We start from the raw sequence: 21573 nt of genomic DNA, 5'->3' as shown, positions 1-21573 counted from the left end.
TTTATCATTTTAACCATTAAATTTGTTGTTTGTCAAATGTGATAATTGTTTATGTTTCATTTTAGATAAATGAAATATTTAATGTTCTACTGCTAAAATTCTCCTACCTTGTCCTGAAGAAGCCCAAAGGCGAAATGCGTAGACGAGATGATAATGTCAACACTATTGCATATTCTATATGGTTTTTATATATCAATTGTATTTTTTGTAATAAATATATATTTTTTCTAATCCTGTTGTTCCCGTCTTGCCTCCAAAGTCCTTCCTTGCATATACTTGGGAGCAAACCCTGCCTGTACTCCAGTGGTCAGACTTGTGCTAACATGCCCCCTGCATATATCTTCATTAGGATGTTTAGTGAACTACACAGTATATTTCTGTCTCTGCATTTTATAGACTGCATTTTATATGTGCCTGTGCTCTGGTCTGACTGCTGCTGCCACGCTTCCCCCTTTAGTCACAAATAGTCTCGATTCCTATCCCTCTAAGCCCCGTATGCAGCTGAGAACAGTGGTCACATGATCATTTAAGACATGATTCCCATTGGGAAGGCCTTTGCTCCCAAAGGAGAGCCCATGCTACCTAAGAACACAGGCTTCCTGTTAAAGTTATATTAAAGTTTTTTGTTTTTGTTTTTTAAATAACAACAAACATGTCATACTTACCTGCTTTGTGCAGTGGTTTTGCACAGAGCAGCCCAGATCCTCCTCTTCTTGGGTCTCTTGCAGGTGCTCCTGGCCCCTCCCTCCTGCCAACTGCCCCCCACAGCAAGCAGCTTGCTATGGGGGCACCCGAGCCGCTGCTCTGTGTGCTAAATCAGACTCGGCGTCATGGCTTGACCCGGCCCCCTCTCTATCCTCACTGGCTTACTAACTTTGATTAACAGCAGTGGGAGCCAATGGCGCCGACTGCTGTCTTAGCCAATGAGGAGGTAGAGTCCTGGACAGCCGAGACTCTCTTGCAACATTGATCGAGATGGGTCTTAGGTAAGTATTAGGGGGCTAAGGGGGGCTGCTGTAGACAAAGGGTATTTTCTTTATCTTAAAGTGTTTGTAAAGTCTAATTAAAAAAATTAAAATAAAAAATAACAAACATGTTATACTTACCTGCTTTTTGCAGTTGGTTTTGTACAGAGCAGCCTGGATCTGTCTCTTCTTGGGTCCCTCTTCGGCACTCCTGGCCCCTCCCCCTCCCTGTTGAGTGCCCCCACAGCAAGCAGCTTGCTATGGGAGCACCCGAGCTGAGTCACAGTGTCCATTCAGACACAGAGCTGTGACCTAGCCCCGCCCCCTCTCCATCTCTCTCTCTTGATTGGCTGAATGTTTTTGACAGCAAAAGGAGCCACTCGTGCTACACTGCTGTCTCAGACAATGAGGATGGGAGTCCTGGGCAGCTTAGACACTCCTGCAACATCGCTGGATAAAGATGGGCTCAGGTAAGTGTTAGGGGGGCTTCTGCACACAAAAGGTTGTTTTATCTTAATGCATAGAATGCCTTCTGCCTTTACACTCTCGTTGATGCATAGAATGCATTAAGATAAAAAACCTTCTGCCTTTAGAACCACTTTAAGGGCTCCCTGCATACTCAGACAGCACTGCAAGGGCTCTAGGAAGAAGTGATTTACACCACTCAATTCATGTGAGAAAATCAGGTCCATTAGCAAAGCAAATTGCAGCTTCCTAGTAAACCCAGGTAAGAATAAACAGTACTTTTATTTTTTTACAAATTTTGAATCATGATTCACTCATATCTAGTCCTTGCCTGGATATTTCCTTGAGGAAACTTTACATTTTTAGGTATTTTTAGTTATTTTAGATAGATAAGTAAAGAAATAAATACATACAAAAATAAAGAAATAAATTATACATTCTAAAACTGTCAAAACACAACTTCAGAACTTTGGAGAGCTCCAGTCTGTTGTGCCAACGGGCTGTTGAGATACAAAGGCAATGTGCTTTTGAGATCAGTTCATTATGCATCTGAGATCATTCAAAATACATTGCAGGTGCATTTGACCTGCAGTCAACCGTCTTTTGACATGCTTCAAGCATCTTTTACATTCACATAGACTTTTATGAGGAGAGAAGCAGTCCTGATACAAACAAAAGCCTATTGACACTGGCCTTTAGAAAGACACTGGCCCCAACTCAAAAAGTTGCAGAAGCAAAGAAAAAGTTTTAGAAGCTAAGCAAGTCAAGTAGTTTAAATTCTTACTTTCAGAGTTTTTCCTTTCCTTTCTAACTACACAATTTTTTATCCACTTGCAGTGTGCCACTGAACTTGCTATGAAATTGACATGCCATACATCATCAATTTGTTAGCACAGCAACTTCCCTTCTTGCATATCATAGTCCTCTCTTCTTTGTTATGTCGTCATGGAGGAGTGGAAGAGGACTCCAGTGGCAACCTGTGAAGCTCTGGTGAACTCCATGCCCAAGAGGGTTAAGCAAGTGCTGGAAAATAATTGTGGTCACACAAAATATTGACACTTTGGGCCCAATTTGGACATTTGGGACACAAGGCTGCATTTGGGGACACATGGCTGCATTTTTAAAAAAGTATCGGTATTCGGTATCGGCGAGTACATGAAAAAAAGTATCGGTACTTGTACTCAGTCGTAAAAAAGTGGTATCGGGACAACCCTAGTGTCAATGACAGTCTTCAATGCACCATAGATGTCTACATAATACCACCTGAGTTGGAATTGGCCTTTTTTTTCATCTATCCAGTTTACGTTCATCCATATGGACTTATACTCTCGTACATAGTCTAATATTAGACATAGACAATCAGTGTCTTCGTAACATCATCTACCAGTTATTCATCTATTTGGTTTATGAGTAACATATGGACTTATATATTTGTTTACACTGATTCATTGGTGTGTGATATAGACAATTAGTGTCTTCTTATTATTCATTCATTTTTCAGCGCTACATTTTTTGTATTTTACATAATACCACCTGAAGAAGATCGTTACAGTTATAAAGATTGAAACGCGTCGGGTATCCGTACGTGGCAACTTAAAACGGTTAACTATATATGGTTATTGTGACATGTACTGTATATATGTGAATACCATATAAAAAAAAATTGTACACCGGAGCTCTAAATGTTGTCCTCTATATGTAGATGCATCCATTCCCTCTATTTTCCCCTTTTTTATACTATTATATGAATCTGTAAAGTTTAATAAAATGACATTTATACTTTATTTAAGAGTAAACAATTTTTGAATCTGTGTATAAACCCCTGGGAGTTTCTCTTTTCCTTTTTTCTACCGATGGCTCTGGTAAGCTCAGAAACAACCGGGAAGCGGCAGGGCACCACTTTCGCCACTTATAAAAGTGATCTCATGGCTAATCTGCCGCTGAGATTACTTTTATCTAAAAGCCAACCACCAAAGGGAAAAAATAATACTGGGGTTATGGCAGATAGCTGCAGTAATAACAATGACATTCATTCTCAGTTACGCGGTCAGCAAGCAGTTAAATGAATGTTCTGGAGACAGGGTCTCTTTAAAGCTGGGAGATCACTTACTAGAGAAAGGACATTGGACAAATGTTTGCCAACTTACATTTGCCAGGATCAAATCTGTCTTATTATCAATATGGATGTGACTAGCGAATATTTACTTGACGAATGTGCCAATGAATGTTCTTTTACATTCCCCCTTCCCTATTACAGGACAATGAAGCATCAGCAGTTTGTAATGCAGCACAGCAAAGCGTGTGTTTTATCCGGAGGCATTTCTACCCGAATGCACTCTGACTGTTTAAGTAATTGCCTTATATACAAATGCAGCCCTTCCCTTTATGAAAGACTTTGTAAGTTACCCAACTAATTATGCATACATGGTGTCAATGTATAGTGCAAAACAACAAACAAAAATGAAGCCATGCAATTCTAATCAGCGTGTTGTGTGACTCTACTTAAAACCTTTCAAATTTTATCAAAGTATAGCAGAAATTTCTTCCCTTGTTACCATGGGAACATCTTGTTTTACATTAACTTTTCAGCAGAGTGATTTTGCAGCAACTGATATCTCATTCCGTAACGAAGGAATATAACGGGGGCAGAATGGTGATACTGACTTCAGACAGGGCTGCAAAGCGGAAAAATTACAGAATGTCCAAAATTCAGGCTGATTGAGGCTGTCTGTAATGTCTTGGGGAAAAATAAATTACAGTAAAAAGCATTAATTTATTTCCTGCAGCTTACTAAGAGAAACATGTAGGTTCATCTGTTGCTGAGCTCTAAAGATTCTACAGTAGTTGGACATGTAAAAATGTAGCGCTGGATAGTGATTAAAGATTTAAAAACTGTGGGGTATATTCAGATAGAATCGTCTATCTTTGTGCCCGGCGTAACGTATCTAAGATACGTTACGCCGCTGTAACTTTGGGCGCAAGTTCTGTATTCAGAAAGAACTTGCGCCCTTAGTTACGGCGGCGTAACGTATGTGAGGCGGCGTAAGTCCGCCTAATTCAAATGGGGATGTTGGGGGCGTGTTTTATTTAAATTTGAGTTGACCCCGCGTATTTTACATTTTTTTTGAAGGGCGCATGCACCGTTCGTGAAAAAATCCCACTGCGCATGCTCGAAAATCCGCCGCAAAACGTCATTGCTTTCGACGTGAACATAAATTGCGTCCAGCCCTATTCGCGAACGACTTACGCAAACGACGTAAAAAATTCAAAACTCAATGCTGGAACGACGGCCATACTTAACATAGGATACTCCTCATATAGCAGGGGTAACTATACGCCGAAAAAAGCCTAACGTAAACATCGTAAAAAAATGCGCCGGCCGGACGTACGTTTCTGAATCGGCGTATCTAGCTAATTTGCATATTCCTCGCTTAACTATACGGAAGCGCCACCTAGCGGCCAGCGTAAATATGCAGCCTAAGATACAACTGTGTAAAACACTTACGCCGGTCGTATCTTAGGGAAATCTATGCGTAACTGATTCTATGAATCAGGCGCATTGATACGACCAGCCGGACTCAGAGATACGACGGCGTATCAGGAAATACGCCGGCGGATCTCCTCTCTGAATCTACCCCTGTATATCTAATGAAAAAAACAGGATATAAACCATAAATAAAGATCACCAAGTGAATTATGTGTTATCAAAAACTGTATCAATAAATATCAAATATGAAAGTTCAAAAAAATGTGTGTAAACTAGAAAGCTTGATTGATGTACTGTATACGACTAGGTAGATGATTCCTAGATCAGCAAAACCATGAGATATTTCCACACTTGAACGTGATGCACACTTGTGAAAGAAACCGCCACCAATAATGCAGAGGCTTACCGGAAGTGTTGAACCCTAAAAAGCATACACATAAAGGGTCAAAAAGGCTGTATATACTCAATGGGTGTATCAATATACAGGACCAGATCTTCACAGGGCAAAAGACAGCAAGTCCACCGATCAAATGGAGAAGACGTGTAGTGCTTGAAGATAATGACCCACAGACGGTCAAGCCGTAAACCCGGTGTAATGGAAAAGAGTGGAACAGAAGAAGCACATAGTGTAATACTGTAGGCAATGAGCGTTTAATAATGGTTGGAAACACCTACATGAAAGTGGAAGGAAACCACTTTGATCAAATGTGCGTGGCAGCAGTGGAGTCTCCCACTGCTGCCACGCACATTTGATCAAAGTGTTTTCCTGGTTTTGTAAAGATGCTAGTTGCCTGATTGTCATGCAGATCCAGCTAAGACCCCCTACTTTATTCCTTAAAACCTAAGCCTTTATAGCTTAACCACTTCAGCCCCAGAAGGATGTACCCCCTTAACCAATTCAGCCCTGCAAGATTTGGCTGCTCAATGACCAGGCCATTTTTTGCCATACAGCACTGTGTCGCTTTAACTGTTACTTGCGCGATCGTGCGACACTGTACCCAAACAAAATTTACGTATTTTTCTTTCTCACAAATAGAACTGTTGATATTTGATCACCTATGCGGTTTTTATTTTTTGTGCTATAAACAAAAAAGTGCGACAATTTTGAAAAAAAATGTATCCATCAGTTTAGGTCAATATATATTCTGCTACATATTTTTGGTAAAAAGAATCGCCATAAGCGTATATTGATTGGTTTGCACAAAAGTTATAGCGTTTACAAAATAGGGGAAAGATTTAGGGACTTTCTTTTTTCTTTTGTTTTTACTAGTAATGGTGTCGATCTACGATTTTTTGCGGGACTGCGGTGGACAAATCTGACCACTAAGGTACTAATATGCAGCAAAACTCATCTCCACCATCAGGATCTCTAGTGAACACCGAATAGAGCTTAGACTCTGCACCTCGGGTGAGCATGTGTCACCCGCTATGGTGGCTTGTTTCTGTGCTTATCTAGTGGGTCAGTGGGAGCCTCTCTACTGAAATAGCTATTGGTCTCGGAGCCTGACCCCTGACCGTGACACATATACACATGGGGAAATGCTGGGAATAAGCCAATAACATACGATTATGATTTCCCTTGTAGCACTTTTAATCATGTACAGACATTTAAAAATGACTCCCATCTTACTGGTCAGATTAATGTTCTAAAGACTGGAAAATACTTTAGTATATATCATATATATCAGTTTCCTTTAACCACTTGACCACTGGGCACGAAAACCCCCTTAATCACCAGACCAATTTTCAGCTTTCGGTGCTCTCACAATTTGAATGACAATTACTCAGTCATACAACATTGTACCCATCTGAAATTTTTGTCCTTTTTTTCACACAAATAGAGCTTTCTTTTGGTGGTATTTGATTACCTCTGCGTTTTTTATTTTTTGCGCTATAAAAGAAAAAAGCCTGAAAATTCTGTAAAAAAAAAAAAAAATTCTAGTTTCTGTCATATTAGCAGGTTATTTCTCACACACAGCATATGCATACCACAAATTACACCCCAAAACACATTCTGCTATTCCTCCTGAGTATGGCGATACCACATGTGTGAGACTTTTACACAGCGTGGCCACATAGAGAGGCCCAACATGCAGGGAGCACCATCAGGCGTTCTGGAGCATTTCTCTCCTACTTGTAAAAATCATAATTTATTTGCTAAAAAATTACATAAAACCCCAAAACATTATATATGCTTTTTTTTCAAAGACCCTAGAGAATACAATGGCGGTTGTTGCAACTTTTTATCTTGCACGGTATTTTCGCAGCAATTTTTTGAACGTGTGTTTTTAAAAAAAAACTGTTTTGTGCTTAAAAAAAAAAAAACAGTAAAGTTAGCCCAATGTTTTTGCATACTATGAAAGATGAAGTTACGCTGAGTAAATAGATACCTAACATGTCACCCTTCAAAATTGCACACGCTCGTGGAATTGCGCCAAACTTTGCTACTTGGCTCCTTACCGCGATTCTTTTTTTCTTGCGGGTCCCGTGGACCCGGCGAGCGACGGTGATCGCGTGTGCGCGCCCGCTCGGCAACGCGGGTCTGATTCTCTGGGAGGAGGTATATTGACGCCCTCCCAGAGTAAGGGAACCGCCTTGTAGCCGTATTTCGGCTATAGGGCGGTTACCAAGTGGTTAAATAAACAAATTTGGAAAATATGTAACACAAAGGGCCAGATCCACGTAGCGGATCGTAATTTTAGTCCGGCGTAGCGTATCGTATTAACGCTACACCGCCGCAACTTTGAGAGGCAAGTGCTGTATTCACAAAGCACTTGCCTCTAAAGTTACGGTGGGGTAGCGTAAATCGGCCGGCGTAAGGGCGCGGAATTCAAATGTTAAAGATGTGGGCGTGTTTTATTTTAATTTTACTTGAACCGACGTAAATTAATTTTTTTCTGAACGACGCATGCGCCGTCCGTGGGGGTATCCCAGTGCGCATGCTCGAAATTAACCCGCAACAAGCCAATGCTTACGACGTGAACATCATCCTACGCAAAGCCATGTTCGCGAACGACTTATGCAAACGACGTAAAAAAAAATTTTTTTACGCGGGAACGACGTCCATACTTAACATAGGATATGCCTCATATAGCAGGGGTAACTATATGCCAAAAAAAGCCTTACGGAAACATCGTAAAAAAATGCGCCGGCCGGACGTACGTACGTACGTACGTACGTACGTACGTACGTACGTACGTGGATCGCCGTTTCTAGCTAATTTGCATACTCGACGCAGAAATCGTCCGAAACGCCACCTAGCGGCCAGCGTAAATATGCACCTTAGATCCGATGGCGTACTAAGACGTACGCCAGTCGGATCTAGCCCAGCTTCAGGCGTATCTTGTTTTGTGGATACAAAACAAAGATACGCCGGAGCAACCTAGCAGTTACGCGGCATATCAATAGATTCGCCAGCATAAATGCTTCGTGGATCTGGCCCAAAATGTTTTGTCAAGTTTTTATTCCTGTCTGCATCCCTACTGAGGAGATTCACTCCTACATTTATTCTGGTGGCCACTTTTTCCAAGACAGAATCTGAGGGGGGGATCCAAAGTTTTTACAATTGTCATGGGAGCAAGGAGTGAGAGTTAATCATCCAATGAGAACAAATGTTCTGGGTGACACCTGTCTAAGATTGAAAATTCTCTCAATTTGGAGAGATTTCCTCTTATTTCCTGTTTAGTCTGCAGGACACAGCCAGGAGAAAGTGTCCACATCACAGACACAGTGACAGGGACACACAAAGAAGGATCCCACCTTCGGTAAATAGCAAGGACAAAGGACTGAAGTGTCTTGTGACTGCATCTTTAGGTATGTAAAGGACATTTAAATAGATTTTTATTTTTATTTTCTAATGCCCGTGATCAGTTAAAGGGGAGTGGGAGTGGGATACTATTTGCTCCAAGATGGGATTTAACTATTTTAACTAGGGATGTCCCGATACCGATACTAGTATCGGTATCGGGACCGATACCAAGCATTTCCTGAGTACTTGTACTCGGGGGAAATGCTCTGATGCTTCACCCGATACTTGTACAGTCAGGTATCGGGTGGTGGGGGGAGTTACAAGTCTTCTCTGCGTTGTCTTCTCATCCCCCCTGATGTCTTCTCCCCCATGCCGTCTTGTCCCTCCCCCCGTGATGTCTTCTCCCCATCCGTGCCGCTCCCCCACTGACTCTGTCCATTCATACAACTGAAACATCGTAACCTGTGTTTACAATGCTTCAGTTTATGAATGGAGAGGAGCTTCTCTCCATTCATTTCAGCTGAGGCTGCAGAGAAAGGGACTGGGGAATTGTGTCCCTAGTCCCTTTCTCTGTCTTAAAGGGGAGATGTCAAAGGTCTGTTAAGACCCATGATATCTCACCAAAGCCCCCCAACAGGGCTAATTAAAAAAAAAGTTTTTTTTTTTTGCAATAAATAATTAAAAAAATAAAATGTAAATAATAATAATAATAATAATAATAATAATAATAATAATAATAAAACACACACTGACAATCCACTACCCCCCTCTAAAAAAAAATCACTGTAAAAAACAAAAATAGTAAAAAATAAAAATTGTGTAAAAAAAAAATATATATATATATATACTGCCACATGACATTAAAAAAAAAAGTATCGGTATTCGGTATCGGCGAGTACTTGAAAAAAAGTATCGGTACTTGTACTCTGTCTCAAAAAAGTAGTATCGGGACAACCCTATTTTTAAAAAAATCAATCCTGTAGTGTGATAAACTGCAATGTTTTAACAATAAACCTTCTAAATATTCTAACCACTTGCTGACCACGCTATAGCCAAATGACGGCTACAGTGCGGACAGCTAGTTTTGGGAGGCCGTCATATGAAGCCCTCCCGTTATTGCGCCCGCAGTGTCCGAGCCAATCAGCGGCACTTTACAACTTAATCAGCTGTGTCACTGTCCAATCACAGCTGATCACGGATGTATATAGAAGCTGGTGATCAGCACTCCTTTTCTCATGCTGACAGCATGAGGATCGGAGAAGAGAGCCGATAACTGGCTTCTCTAAAAGGGTCCTGATTATCAGTACAGTCCCAGTAGTGCCCACCAGTGCTGTCAATGTGTGCCCACCAGTGCTGCCAAACAGTGCCCACCAGTGCTGCCAAACAGTGCCCATCAGCCTTGCCAATCAGTGCCCACCAGTGCTTCGTTTTCAGTATCACCTATCAGTACCACCTATCAATGCCCATCAGTGCCATCTATCAGTGCCCATCAGTTCCTCCTACCAGTACTCATAAGTGCCGTTCATTAGTGCTGCCAATCAGTGCCACCTATCAATGCCGCCTATCAGTGGAGCCTCATCAGGGCCCACCAGTGCCACCTCATTAGTGCCCATCAGTGATGCCTATCAGTGCCCATCAATGCCCATCAGTGCTGTCTCATCGGTGCCACCTCATCAGTGCCACCTCATCAGTGCAGCCTCATCAGCGCACATCTGTGAGGGATATGAAATACCAGTTCATACAAACTATGAAAGTTTTTTTTTCCAAATTTTCGGTCTTAATGCATTTATTTAAAAAAATAAAAAAACCCAGTGGTAATTAAAAACCACCAAAGGAAAGCTCTATATGTGTTTAAAAAAATGATAAAAACGTTGTTTGGGTACAGCGTTACATGACCGCGCAATTGTCATTCAAAGAGCTAAAAGCTGAAAATTGGCCTGGTCAAAGAAGGTAAAAGTGCCCTGCAGGCAAGGGGTTAAAGAATGCCTCTACTTTTGCCTTCACAGACTTTGGGAAAGTCTTCCTCTGCTGTTTTACCTCCTTAGCTGCTGGTTTTGTAGAGCTTATGCTTTATTTTTTATGACACGGGCAGAGCATGCTATGTCTCAGGAGTTTTCAGTATCTAAAAACAATATAGACCTCATTATTCACACTCACTAATTACTGTCAAATATAATTCTCTTGTCATGGCCTAAAAAATAAAAATAAAAAATAAAATAACCTCACTGCATACTGTGTCCACCAGGGGCTTACAGCTGAATCTTTAGCATCCAACACTTCTGGGTGTGTCAGGCGCACAGTGTATCCTGTTGCACGGTGTGGTTCCATACGTTGACCCCTATATTACTATAGTAGTGATGTAGGGGCCAGCAGGAGGAACCACAGCATACAGCAAGGTAAAGGGAATGCGACACTTCCAGAAATGTGTTTAATGCTGAAGATTCTTTAGCAGAAGACATTGAAATTTGGACTTGCCACCCACTGGAGAATTCAATTAAAGCCTAATCTAATACAGAAATTAGAACTATATTTTATTTTGCTACATTTTAGTCAGAAATGTAAGTCCCGATAGATCACTTCAGGCTGGCCCCTTTTGCAATAATAGGTATGTAAACATTAAAAAATAATTGCCTATAATGTGTAAAATCAAGTAATCCACAGACTTATCCTGCTCTGAACATGCTCAGTTACTCTCTATTCTCGGCGCTGTGCCCAAAATCAGAGCCACTAAGGGCTAATCAGCTGACAACTTTAAGATTTACTGTTGCTGAAGGAGGAAGAAAACAACAGTAATGACACAAACTGTGCTGAGAGAACACAGATTAGGGAGGGAGAAAAGAAAAGCAGGAGAGGCGACAGGAAAAACTCTGCTGCCATTGAGACACAAACTTACAAGGATAGTCATATTTTATCTCCCTGATATTCTCTCTTTTCTCCCTCATCTGCAGCTGATGTACTTCAGCACTGTAAGGCTGGGTTCACACTCATAGGTGTGTGCAGGGGGTGTGCCAGATGTGCCTGGGCACACCCTAATCACTCTGTGTGGTGCCGACTCCCCTTACTGCCCGGGCTGCCCCTGTGTTGGCCGTCCCGAAGTGCTTCTGGCTACCCTCCACCCGGGGGATGTTTCAAGATGGAGAGCAGGGGAAAGGGCTAGTAAATATGTAATTTACTGGTGCCTTTCTTTTCTAAATGAACACAGTGAACACACTCACTCACTGTGTTCATTCATAACTGAAGCATAGAAATCTGTGTTTACTATCCTTCAGTTTGTGAATAAATAGGAAGCCGCTCAGCACAGAGCACTTCCCATTCATTCATTGTCTGAGGCAGAGAAAGTCATGTGTGTTTGAGCTTGGGAGTGATAACCCCAATGCAATAGGCTGTGCACACCTATGTTTACACTATTGTGAACCCTGAATCCCTGCATCCCCACATCCAATTCGCATAGCAGGAGATTGTGACCAGCTCTCTATGATGCTGGTTCACACATTTCTGCAGCCCTGTGCATATTTTGGTCCATTTCTGGTCCGAATTCAGCCCAAAGTTCGGGCTAAAATTGGACCTGAAGGGGTAAATGGAGACGCACGGGACTCTTGCTTCAAGCTGCTGCGTTCTCCAGTGTGAACCCAGCCCAGGGCCGATTCGCCCAATAGGCTCACTAGCCGCTTAGGGCCCCGCAAAGCTTCGGAGGGCCCCTCCAAATTACTAAAGGCCCCTCCTGATGAGAAGTCATTTTTGGCCCCTCACCCCGCTTCTCAACTCGCTGGCTGCATGGGAGAAGAGGTAAGAAGTTAGCACCCCCCGCTTCTCACTTTAATGTAAAATTTAATTTCCGACAGCAGAAAAACCCCTCCCCCGCTTCTCAACTTTAATGTTTAAATCTTTAATGTCACTGTCGGCAGCGCCCCTCCGCTTCTCAACTTTAATGTGACATGTAATTTTGCTTAGGGCCCCAGGGAGGTAAGAATCGACACTAACCCAGCCTAATGCTTTAGTCAACCTTCCTCTCTATCCAAGCCAAGACATGCAATCAAGGATGGAATTGTACATATTTTAATTAGTGATACATCGTTTTTGAGACATAAGAGATCGGGAGAGCTTCCAATAAGAAAGTGACTGCCATGGGCTTCAACAAAATGGCGACCTCCTGCAAGAAGAAACAGGAGCAATCTTGGAGGCAATTTATAGCACATGCTAAGTATGGTAGCATAATTATTAATGTGGAATGTCTGTTCTTTTGTTAACGAACATTAATTGTTATGAGTAAAGTTTTAAAGTTCATCAAAGCATTGTGGTTTTCAGGTATTTGAAGAAAGACAAGGATACATATTATTATACATCCTGGGCCAGATTCACAAAAGAGATACGACGGCGTATCTCCTGATACGCCGTCGTATCTCTGAGATACGATTGTCGTATCTATGCGCCTGATTCATAGAATCAGGTTACGCATAGATACCCCTAAGATCCGACAGGTGTAACTGTTACATCGTCGAATCTTAGGCTGCAATTCTAGGCCGGCCGCTAGGTGGTGATTCCATTGCGGCCGGCGTAGAATATGCAAATGACTAGTTATGGCGATTCACAAACGTCCGCTTTGCCCGTCGATCTAAATTTACGTCGTTTCCGTAGAGATGCGTCACGTAAAACTAGGCATGCCCTTTAGGTGGTCTAAGCAATGTTAAGTATGGCCGTCGTTCCCACGTCAAAATTTTAAATTTCACGTCGTTTGCGTAAGTCGTCCGTGAATGGCGATGGACGCCATTTACGTTAACGTCGAAACCAATGACATCCTTGCGACGTCATTTAGCGCAATGCACGTCGGGTAATTTGACGGACGGAGAATGCGCAGTACGTTCAGCGCGGGAACGCGCCTAATTTAAATGGTGCCCGCCTCATTTTAATTAGGCGGGCTTGCGCCGAGCGGATTTATGTTACACCGCCGCAAGTTTACAGGTAGGAGCTTTGTGAATCAGGCACTTACGCTGTAAACCTGCGGTGGTGTAACGTAAATGGGATACGTTACGCCGCCGCAGCGTAGCGCAAAAGTCTGTGAATCTGGCCCCCTGTTGCCACTGTGTCAGGAGATTTTTTAGTTTAGATCAATTTGAAAAATTTCAGACATTTTCTGCACAAAACAGATTAAACCAGAAAGAGCTTGGAATAAAAATAAATTGAATTAGCAGAACTATTTCACATATATTCCTCCTAAGCCCCTTCCACACATAAAAAACCTGGGGGAGTTTTATTTTATGCATTGGAAATTTTACTCCCAAGAATTTGCAGACAACAAACATAATAAAAATATATGAGTATCACATGTTCAATGAAAAACCAGGGTTTTGTTCTCTACATTATTGAAGGTTAAAGTCGAATGTTCTCCATTGTGCACTGAAATCTAATGTACCTTTCATTAGTTTTCTTACTGGATATTAAATCTGCTCTGCAAAAAATGTAAGTGCTTGGAATCCAAATAAACCAATCAGTAAGGAGCTCATTGCTGAAGGACACTGTGGGGGTTATTTACAAAAGGCAAATCCACTTTGCACTACAAGTGCATTTGGAAGTGCAGTCGCTGTAAATCTGAGGGGTAGATCTGAAACGAGGGGTAGCTCTGCTGATTTTATCATCCAATCATGTGCAAGCTGAAATGCTGTTTTTTATTTTCCTTGCATGTCCCCATTGGATCTACAGCGACTGCACTTTCAGTGCACTTTCAAGTGCAATTTGCACTTGTAGTTTGCCTTTCGTAAATAACCCCCAATAACTTTCAGCTGTTACTCTCTATTGGGTTGTGGGGAAGAGGCCCTTGTCTCCAACAACATGGGGACAAGGTGCTTAGAGGAGGGGGCAGTGTTCTTTCGCCCCAAAGCACACCCCATGTTGCGGGCATGTGGCCTGGTATGGTTCAGGAGGGGGCGCTTTCTTACCCCGCTCCTTTCTTGTTTTGCCAGGCTACATGCTCAGATAAGAACCTGGTATCGATTTTGGGGGGACCCCACGCCGTTTTTTTTTATTTTGACATGGGGTTCCCCTCAACCACTTAACGCCCGCCGCACGCCTATTTACGTCCACAGAATGGCACGTACAGGCAGATGGGCATATATATACGTCCCCGCCTTCTAGCAGGTCGGGGGTCCGATCGGGACCCCCTCCGCTGCGTGCGGTGGGCGGATTCCCGCGGGGAGCGATCCGGGACGACGGCACTGCTATTCGTTTATAGCCGCTCCGTCGCGATCGTATGTAAACACGGCTTCCCCATGCTTCACTGTGGCGGCTGCATCGATCGAGTGATCCCTTTTATAGGGAGACTCGATCGATGATGTCAGTCCTACAGCCACACCCCCCTACAGTTGTAAACACACACTAGGTGAACCCTAACTCCTACAGCGCCCCCCTGTGGTTAACTCCCAAACTGCAACTGTCATTTTCACAATAAACAATGCAATTTAAATGCATTTTTTGCTGTGAAAATGACAATGGTCCCAAAAATGTGTCAAAATTGTCCGAAGTGTCCGCCATAATGTCGCAGTCACGAAAAAAATCGCTGATCGCCGCCAATAGTAGTAAAAAAATTATAATTAATAAAAATGCAAAAAAACGATCCCCTATTTTGTAAACGCTATAAATTTTGCGCAAACCAATCGATAAACACTTATTGCAATTTTTTTTACCAAAAATAGGTAGAAGAATACGTATCGGCCTAAACTGAGGGATATTTATCATAGCAAAAAGTAAAAAATATTGCATTTTTTTCAAAATTGTCGCTCTATTTTTGTTTATAGTGCAAAAAATAAAAACCGCAGAGGTGATCAAATACCACCAAAAGAAAGCTCTATTTGTGGGGAAAAAAGGACGCCAATTTTGTTTGGGAGCCAAGTCGCACGACCGCGCAATTGTCTGTTAAAGCGACGCAGTGCCGAATCGCAAAACCTGGCCTGGGCATTTAGCAACAAAATGGTCCGGGGGTTAAGTGGTTAAAATCCATACCAGACCCAATTTTTTAAATCTAAATTTAAAAAATGTATTAAGCCCTTTCCTTGTATTTTGCTCCTTTACCACTGTATTTTTTTTTTTTTTTTTATGTAACAATACACAAATATGAACTTGAAAAATGTAAAAGGATAGTACGCCATTTTATACTTTTTTTTATAGCTTTTTTGACTTTGTATTTTACTGTTACATAAAAAATATAATAGCATTGTGTCTATTTTACATTTTTAAGGTGCAATTTAACACTTCTTTTACAAAAACATTTCAACAATTGTGATTTGACAATTGACTTAGAAGCATTTCACCTAAATCAAAAATGTTTTTTGTTTTTTCCCATATCATCAGTTATCCATGATAGGGGCATTGTCTGATCTTTGAGAATTGCACAATTTAATAATTTAGCAGATTGTAAACTCTTTTGCATACGTATTTCCTTAGGACAAATCCACTATAGGAAGCAAAGGCTTTCCTATCATTATACGTTACAATAAAGCACGTTTTTTGGAAAATCCACTTTATAATTGCCCCATGTACAGTTTCTGCCATGTCAGCTGGGGGTCCCTCAGCTACTCTACAGTTACCATTGCTCTCTGAATAAAGTGTCCTTTATGAAGTTAAATCCAGAAGTGTGCCTTTATTTTGAGATAATGTGACATTGATGGACCGTTTTCATCAGACCAAACCGATCGTGTGTAGGCCCCATCGGTTATTTATCCATCGGTTAAAAATGTTGAAACTTGTTTTAAAATTAACCGATGGATACCTAACCGATAGAAAAAAAAACGATCGTTTGTAGGCTAAAAATCCACGCATGCTCAGAATCAAGTCGACGCATGCTTGGAATCATTGAACTTCATTTTTTTCAGCACGTCGTTGTGTTTTACGTCACGCCTTCTGACATGATCGTTTTTTTAACTGATGGTGTGTAGGCACGACTGATCATCAGTCAGCTTCATCGGTTAACTGATGGAAAAATCCATCAGACTGTTCTCATCGGAATGACCGATCCTATGTACAGGGCATTAGACAATCGAGACTTTTTGGGATTTTTAGACAATAAAGACTTTTGGGGATTTTTTCTCAAAATAGTGATACTTTTTTACATATACATTATAAAACAATTTATAGATCAGTGACATAAAATGTTAATGAAATTGTTTCTAGTTCTAGGTTCTAACACAAGAAAACATTGTAAAGTCCAATGGGATTAATAAATGAAAAGCACTTTAAGTCACCCTGAAAATACTTTATCCACTTTATTGCAATGCCAAAATTAAATTGTGTCTGCAGAGAAAAATAAAAAAATCTATTATTTTGCATAAAATGGCTTGCCTATTACAGAAATTCTGTTGTAAAAGGATATAATCATTTTTATTTCCGATGCACCCATCAACATATATCGCTCAGAGAGAGCCAGTGAGTCACCCAAGACATACCAGTGGCCCTGAATTAGGAAATCAGGTTCCTTTTCATTTTTCTTTTGACTATGATTTCATCAATAATCCTGGATTTTTTTCCATGCCAAAATACGGATTGTGGTGCAGTATCTTTATTGCTTTGCTAGGTATTTTGGGACAAAGCTATCAAGGGCAAACGTTTTCGTTGGCAGAGTATTTGGTATTTCCTCCCTCTATCAAGTTCATCAGAGATGGCTTTGATGCCAAATACTTTCATGCCCGTTTGATCCGCTCCATGTTTTTCCTTAAAGTGATGCAGGAAAGAGTACTTGTGCCCTTTAATTTAGAATATTATTGTGTTCTCCAATCTGAACCCCAAGCGGACGCATGGTTCAACCAATGTAAAGCTGGCCACAAGGGCACAGGATCCCATAAATGACAAATGTGGTACCACAATTGAAAATGTTTTAATCAAATGTGGCCTGCCATCAGTTCCCAAAACCTCTTCTGCTCCTGCAAAGCACCTAGCATGTTGTGTTTGTTTATTATATGTTACCATTTATATACTGTAGGTTTTGTCCTTGAATGTACACACACCTTGTTGTATATATATTTTTCATGTATGCTTTTGATGGGTTCATGCCCCAGGGCCCCATGAGAGGACTGTGCGCTACTGGCCAGTGCTACATGTCATCCCCTTGTGGCTTTTAGAGGTTTCTCTCTTCTATCTTTTTCTGTTTTTCTTGGAGTTTGGCTTTAAAGGGAGTTTTGAGGAAATCTGCCAATCTCCTCACTGTATTGTAATTTGTTTGGTGTTTTACAGAGCAAAATATCTGCATAGCAGTGCACATGCCAATGCAATGAATTAAATGGGTCAAATAAAGATCTACTATTTTTCCTGGCTCTCTCCTTTATTCATACACTATGGGCCAGATTCTGGTAGAATCCACGGCGGTGTAGCGCAAGCCATTTACACTATGCCGCCGCAAATTACTGGAGCAAGTGCCGAATTCTCCAAGCACTTGCTCCGTAATTTGCGGCGGCGTAGTGTAAATGGGCTGGCGTAAGGCCGCGTAATTCAAAGGGGGCGGCTTGTATTTAAATTAAGCGCGCCCTCGCGCCGATCGAACTGCGCATGCGCTGGGCATAAAAATAGCCCAGTGCGCATGCTCCAGCTCACGACGGAAAACGTCAATAATGCCGACGTGAGCGTCATTGACGAAAGTCCTATTCGCGAACGACTTAGGAAAACAACGTAAACGACGGAAAAAGACGACGCTGACCCGACGCCATACTTAACATGGCATATGACGGGCCTTCGTAAACTTGCCCCTCATATAGCAGGGGCAAGTTTACGCTTACGGAAACGTCATAAATTCACTGCGTCGTCCGCACGTACGTTCGGGAATCTCGCGTAAATAGCTAATTTGCATAGACGATGGGGAAACCGAGGAGGCGACACCTAGCGGCGGGAAAAAAAATTGCATTTAAGATCTGAAAGCGTAAGAGCCTTACGCCTGTCAGATCTAATGGATATCTATGCGTAACTGATTCTAAGAATCAGTCGCATAGATACGACGGCCCAGATTAGGACTTACGACGGCGCAAATGGCGTTGCACCGTCGTAAGCCCTTTGAGAATCTGGGCCTATATTACCAAAAGTATTGTGATTCCTGCCTTTACATGCACATGAACTTTAATGGCACCCCAGTCTTAGTCTATAGGGATAAATATTGAGTTGGCCCACCCATCTCTAACAGCTTCAACCCTTATGGGAAGGCTGTCCACAAGGTTTAGTAGTGTGTCCATGGGAATGTTTGACCATTCTTCCAGAAGCGCATGTGTGAGGTCAGGCACTGATGTTGGTCAGGAAGATCTGGCTCGCAGTCTCTGCTCTAATTAATCCCAAAGGTGTTATATTGGGTTGAGGTCAGTGCAGGCCAGTCAAGTTCCTCCCCCCAAACTCACTCATCCATGTTTTTATGGACCTTGCCTTGTGCACTGGTCCAAATCATTTGGTGGAGAGGGGATTATGGTGTGGGGTTGTTTTTCAGGGGCTGGGCTTGGCCCTTTAGTTCCAGTTAAGGGAACTCTTAATCGTCAGCATACCAAGACATTTTGGAAAATTTCATGCTGCCAACTTTGTGGGAACAGTTTTGGGATGGCCCCTTCCTGTTCCAACATGACTGCGCACCAGTACACAAAGCAAGATCCATAAAGATATGGATGAGCGAGTTTGGGGTAGAGGAACTTGACTGGCCTGCACAGAGTGCTGATCTCAACACGAATGAACACCTTTGGGATGAACTAGAGCGGAGACTGCGACCCAGGCCTTCTCATCCAACATCAGCGCTGACCTCACAAGTGCGCTTCTGGAAGAATGGTCAACCATTCCCATAGACACACTCCTAAACCTTGTGGACAGCCTTCCCAGAAGAGTTGAAGCTGTTATAGCTGCAAAGGGTGGGCCAGTTCAATATTGAACCCTACGGACTAAGATTGGGATTCCATTAAAGTTCATCTGTGTGTAATAGTAGGCATCCCAATACTTTTGGTAATATAGTGAATATGCAGCACTAGATGCTGAATTGATGTTCCTATATTGCTTGTAATCTTGATTACCTTTGGTGAGGGTGGTAATATAATAACTTCCATTCATATGAATGTAAAATTTTAGTTTTTTCCTTCAACTGTGATAATCATAAAGCTTACACAGATTTAATAAACACTGCTTAGAGTAGAGAAGTTAATTGCTATTTAAATAATTCATAAATTCCTCTTGGGTTTTTACATTCTTGCAAAAGAAAAAAAAAATATTTTTTACTGCTGTGAAATGTTCCTTCTTTTAATATCCCATGCAGAAAATTAATTATGGTTTTTAGCATAGGTTAGCAATGTGTGATATAGATCTAAGCATAAAAATCTGAAGTCTGAAATGTAATTCTTTATTGTTTTACGGCATTAAATATTAAACAGTGGTGAAGGCAGCTTTGCCATTTTAAGTGTTACAACATATTAAAAAATAGGAGAAAAATAGCAATAGTATTATCGTTCTTTATACCCTATGCCAACTGAATGTTAAAGAGGTCTTCTATCAACCATGAAAAATCAAGATAGCCAACATCTATCAATTTTCTACTGGGATTTCCCCAGCAGCCATACAGCACATTTATTGTTCTGCTTTACAAATGTTATTAGCACTCCACTGGATGCAGTAGCCAGGAAAATACTAATAAATAGAGCAAGTAGGAAAAAAAAGCCTGGGGGAGAGCCCTGTCATGTGACCTCACAAAGTCATGTGACTGGCTCTCCTCCAAGCGGAGTTCTGTCTGCTGTGGTTAGCTCTACATTGCGGCCTATATTTTATCAATAAATGAGTGAGTAACTTGTATAGCGCTACAAATACGAACTAAATCGCCTCAAGGCGCGTATTTTTTCATCCGGTGTCGATCTTATCTTTCAGAAGAGGTGGGTCTTACTGTAAGTTTTTTTCCTGAAAGCGCAATGGTTTTCTTTCATGCAGATGTTTGTGGGAAGAGCGTTCCATAGCCGCGGTCCGTGGACTGCAAATCTTCGTTCTCCCTTCGATTTGTAGTGGGACTTGGGGATGTGGAGGAGGTTTTGGTTAGTTGATCGGAGAATGCGATTGGGGGTGTAGTGTTTTATTTTCTTGCATAAATATTGAGGGGCCTTTCCATGTGTACATTTGTGGGTAAGGCAGAGGGTCTTGAAAGTCGCTTCTCGGCCTTTTGGCTAAGATCAAGTGTAGTATCTGTTCTTATCAGTTTTCGGAGGAGCACTGAAGCACTTCTTTAGTAGAGGGCTGAAGTAATCCAAAGATGTGATAGGCACCTGGAAGGATGGTTTCAGCAGGGGCTATGCCATGCTACCCGACAGTACTGGGGGCAGGCCACTGGTCGAGTCTGAGCCATCTGGAAGGGTGCTCCTGGTGAGAGCGGAGAGGCATGAGATCTTAGCGGAAGGCCGGGGCCCTGGCCTTCTGGCCTGGATTTGATGCAGTTCCTAACCCGCCTTACCAGTTTCCTTGAGAGGGAAAGCTGAGCTGAGCAGCTAGTACCTCTCGGGTATAATTAGGTAGGGAGCGAAAGAGGTGAGCCTCCGGTAGCCCCTGATCCTTTCTGGTTGAGGTGGGGAGGGGGCCGTGGCTGTCCGGGCCGTGGACCAGGGTCCATTGAAAAGCCTGTGGAGATAGTGCCCCTGGAGTGGCAGTCCAGGGGTGCCATACATTGCACTGAGTGTGTGAGGGACACTCAACGTGTGGCACCTTTTTGGTCACTTATCTCCACACACACTTTTTTAGCACCTGCCTCTAGGGCCAGGCCTTTTGGCTAGGACCAGAGGAATTTTTGTTTCCTGGCCGGAGGGCCGGCCAATGTATTGCACATTGGTCACTTTACCTCACTCTCCCATCTTCCTTCTTCCCCACTTTCTTTTTATTTTTACCCGTGTTTGTCTAGTTTGTCACTTATTTTTGTTTGGTGCACTGCACTTTAT

General features: G+C 42.1%; 1 pseudogene; it reads left to right on the top strand.

Annotated features, from left to right (window-relative positions):
- The first annotated feature begins 20791 nt into the window (after positions 1-20791).
- LOC120942189 lies at positions 20792-20895 on the top strand (annotated as a pseudogene).
- The last annotated feature ends 678 nt before the right edge of the window (positions 20896-21573 follow it).

The sequence above is a fragment of the Rana temporaria genome, chromosome 5, assembly GCF_905171775.1.
Source record: "Rana temporaria chromosome 5, aRanTem1.1, whole genome shotgun sequence".
In the NCBI taxonomy this organism is placed as follows: domain Eukaryota; kingdom Metazoa; phylum Chordata; class Amphibia; order Anura; family Ranidae; genus Rana; species Rana temporaria.
This window is presented reverse-complemented; position numbering and strand designations above follow the sequence as displayed.